At 38.2% G+C, this 4,338-nt stretch overlaps 1 long non-coding RNA gene across 1 annotated transcript; it reads left to right on the forward strand.

Annotated features, from left to right (window-relative positions):
* Positions 1-408: 408 nt before the first annotated feature.
* Gm35302 lies at positions 409-3,915 on the forward strand. Its single transcript, XR_382159.2, has 4 exons — positions 409-607; positions 721-831; positions 2,795-2,913; positions 3,569-3,915. It is a non-coding gene; the product is annotated as a predicted gene, 35302 (long non-coding RNA).
* Positions 3,916-4,338: the final 423 nt, after the last annotated feature.

The following is a 4,338-nucleotide window of genomic DNA, read 5'->3' on the forward strand; positions in this document are numbered from 1 at the left end:
GAGTGCTGGAGCCGTAAACAGTAATTGACCATCTTTTGAGAAAAGGTAGAAGGGCTTTAAGGCAAGGTCTTTTGTTGTCTTTAGCCCCCCTCTATCTACATTCACCAGGCCAGGATCATATATCAGTCTCTCTAGTTCAAAAGGGGTTTTTATTTCTTGATCTGTGACTTGCCATGCTGGGGATAGATCCCAGGTTTGTACCGCCAGGCAAGAGTGCTACCTCGGATTGGATCTACATCTCAGGCCGTGTTCTTTCAATTTCCTTTTGGGGGTGGGGGTGGGGGATGGGGTGACGGGTTGGGGGAGGAAGAAAATGAGTTAAATTATTCTCACTATTCTACAATTATCGTAAACAAACACTAATAAACAACAAGTTTCTTTTCTTTTCTTTTTTTTAAAACTCTTTAGGCAACATAAAAAGTAAAGGGTCCAGCATCACAGAAATCAAATTTACCTCTAATTCAATGATCCTTACAATACCAAAGCCATGGCAAGAGTTCCACAGTGGTTTGCGATATGGAAGGAGTTCAGAAGCAAAGCTGGAACAGCCCGTTCTTCACGTTGTGTCCCGTGGTAGTGCCTACAGAGGCAGGCAGCACAAATCCAGGTACCTGTGGGCTTCTGCTTCCGATTTCTTTTGTCACAAAAAGCCCTGCTTATTTTTTTCTCCCTTTTTCCAGTGGAGTTAAGGACGGGTCTCCAATTTCTTCTTGCTTGCAGTTAGTGATGGCTCTGGTCTTGAGGGTGCCGTCTGCATCCAGATAACGCCAGCTGGATCAGCTAGAGCCTGCTGACTCTGCAAGCTCCATTTTGCTTTGTGCATGGAGACAGGTGTGCATACATTTTGTGCTTTCCCAAGGAATGACTTATGTAGGTCTGATGTTTCATTAAAAATCTACAATTTCAATTCTAACTTGCAATCTTTCGTTCAAACCGATGTATTTATAGATGGATAAATGACTATTAAAATTTCTCTGTCTTAGGTGGTAGAAAGATATATTTTTAAGTCTCCACAAAGTAGAATAAATAAATAATTTCAGAGTAATAATGTCTGTTAAATTACACATTCACTTCTAAAGAGTTTTCAAACTTTGAGCAAAATTTAAAGTGCTTCTGGAGACAATAGTTAAAAAAAAATCTGTTATTCCTTAGCAGTATATGTGTGTGTATCCTGTTAATATTTTTATTAGAATGTACTCGTTGTGCAAACTGATGGATTTCCTTGTGATATTTTAATGACTGTGCATTGTGAGCTTTGATTTTATTCACTTTGGTCCCTGCCCTGCTCTGACTCGCCTGCTTCTGGTTTCTTCTTGAGTCTAGACGCCACGTGAACTAGGATCCTTGTTTTAATATATACGTAATATATATTTTGTCAAGGTTTGAGACTCTAAGACTATAAAGTTTTATTAATAAATCAGAAATACAACTGCATCAGAAATAATTTAGTGTGGCCATAGCAGTAATTTATTGTATTTAAAGGAACATAGAAAGTTATTTGTATAAGTATTTTATCTCATTGTCCCTTCTAGTTCAAATTTTACAAAAGGAATTCAGAATTAGGAAAAAGTCAGTAAGTATTAAAGTTTCAGTTTTAAACCCAGTTAAAAGTGGAGCGATGCTTAAATAGCAATAGCTGTGATAAACAACTGAAGGAAAGTTTCACCAAGCGCAGACCTTAGAGGATTTTGTTGTTACTAATATATAGTTTGTGTTTTTTACTTTAATGTCTGTTTTATTTGGTTTTAGTACTACAAGTTTTAGTAAAATTTTGACCCCTTGTTTATTTTATTTTTAAAGACAGTAATGAAGTCATGAAAGGGCGGTCAGGATTTTGTGTTTTTGTACAGGAATAAAATGAAAGGCTTTTAATGTTTCCTTGTGAAAAATGAAAAGTATTAAGAAAGCATTTGGACAGGGTTCTAATAGGAGCTTGGGGACCAGACTTAAAGTCTATAATTTCTAGAAAAATAGTAGGACACTTAAATGTAGTAACATAATTTAAATTTTAGTTACATTTGATATTAATTAGTAGTCGTGCTCTGTTTCGAGATTAAAACGCTCCAAGGGATTCATTTTAAAAACACTCTCTCAATGAACCACCAGGGGTCGCAAGAGGACACACAATGCCTAGATTGGTTACTTTCCTTTTGGAGCCAGCCAGCTGTCTCTGCCACCTACCACAGCCAAACAATCTTCATGGTCCCGGAGATAAGAAAAAAAAAAAATCGCATTTTCAAAGCAGGAAACATGAAGTTCGAACTTGGATTGCAAAATTGTCTAGATTACTGAAATAAAAAAGGATTGAGGTTTGAAAAAATGCTTTTGAAAATGGATTTTTAAGGAAGTTATTTAAAAAAAGGTTGTTAATTAATAACAAAGAGCTAGATAGTGTAAGATTCTGTGTATATGAATGTCCTGTCTCTTTGGCAGTACAAATGAATTAGTGACTCCCTAGGGCTGCGGGGAGGCGTTGAGTGGGAGTTGGGGCGATAAAGTGACTGTAGTGTTTCTTTAGGATACACGACTATTGTTAAATTATACTATATGATGATGGCTGTATCGTTGTGGACATACTAAAAGCCATCGAATTGCACACTTCAAATGAATGAACCTTGTTTCACAAATCATAGGGACATAAAACATTAAAACAAAGGCTTTTGTGTATAAATGTGAATGTGGAAATTCCCAGGTTTATTTTCTTCCTAGTCATGGGGTTTGGATAATCAGTAATGATGCATTTTATGATTTAAATTTCACTGAAATAAATAAGGCATGGTTTTTGTCATTTCAGGTGAGGGTTGGTAGCTGTTCAGGTAGAAGAGCTCCTGGTGATGGAGGGGACACAGTGCCAGGGGCCCTGGGACCCCAGCTCTCAAGACTTCCCTTCCCCCACACCTCATCTTCCTCGAGGTCAGAACTTGATCAGTTCAGTGACTTTTTCAGCACTTCTGGAATCTTCTCTGTCTACTGGCATCTATGTGACCTTCTGCACGTTTAGGAACCTTCCCAAGCGCCTCCAGCCAGCCCTGGTCCATATTTGCACATTTCTTGAGTGAGGCAAAGAATCAGCCTTATGGTCTGAGGTTGTTAAGTCTGTTTTGGAAGCAGATGTTGGAACCTTCTGCTAAATTAGTTACGTTTGGAAGCCTGAATAAAACATGACTTATATTTAAAAATTTTTAATACATTTAGCTTATTGCATTAAAATGCATAATGAAAATTATAAGAATTTCCAAAATTGGAATTTCATATGTAACAAGTGATCTAGCAAGCAGTCATGTTCAATTATAGTTAATAAATATACAGCTCACCTATGCCCCTCTACTTTTAACTCAGCATCTTAAAATGTGGAAAGTGGTGATACACATTTTTTAGATATATGAACATTTTCAGAGAAATGTGTTTTGAATCAGAAGGAAGCAGTGCACGCTGATTGACTCCATACTTGCTTTCAACCTTTCTTTTGGTGAGGAATGATCTTTCGGGGCTTACTTGAATTCTCTCAGGCTTAGTTATTAATTACATAGCCTCAAAGCATGATGCTGTTCTTGTCTCATCTACACAGACACCTTTAAGGCACTGGAACAAGTCCGTCTGTGGTACTCTCCTGATATAAGAAGCTATGACAGTCACGGTGTGAGCCTTGGCTCTGCGGTGGTGAGCAAGTAGCTTTGCCTTCCTTAAGGCCTTTTTCTTGTTTCAGAAGCAAGCAATTTGTGCTTTCCAGTGCTGGTGTTAGCTCCATCCTTCTCTCATCGTGAGGTTGTCTCTCATCAGCATCCAAAAGGGCTAGAAAGAGTTAAAGCTTCCTAAAGTAGCCAACATGGAAGAGCTGCCTCTGGCCATTCCCTAACTAATTCTCCCTATGGCAATGGCCTTCTCTGCTAGCCTCTCTTTCTGTCTTAATGAATTTTTAGAGTATAAAACAACAAGCGTCATTATGTCATTTTCTTACATGGACATCATTCTACTTTGCTTATATGCACACCCATTCCTTTCTCTCTGCTTCTTTCATCCTCTTACAGACCCCCTTCTTCCCTCCAAGTGGCCCCCTTCTGCTTCTATTATATGAAGACAGACAGATGGATGGTAGATGATAGCTAGACTGTATGAAACACCCAAGGACCACTTTTCTCCTCCTCATCTTCTCTTTTCATGCCCCTCTTGGTCCTACTGCTTCTCCCAAGTAAATTCCCTCTATTTACTACCAATGTTTTTTTCTTTATTCCTGAGAGTTTCATACATATATGCAATGCAGTATGATCACACACACACACACACACACACACACACACACACACACATTTTCTTCCAATTTCCCATATTTTCTACAAC

Source organism: Mus musculus, chromosome 13 (genome assembly GCF_000001635.26).
Source record: "Mus musculus strain C57BL/6J chromosome 13, GRCm38.p6 C57BL/6J".
Classification (NCBI taxonomy): domain Eukaryota; kingdom Metazoa; phylum Chordata; class Mammalia; order Rodentia; family Muridae; genus Mus; species Mus musculus.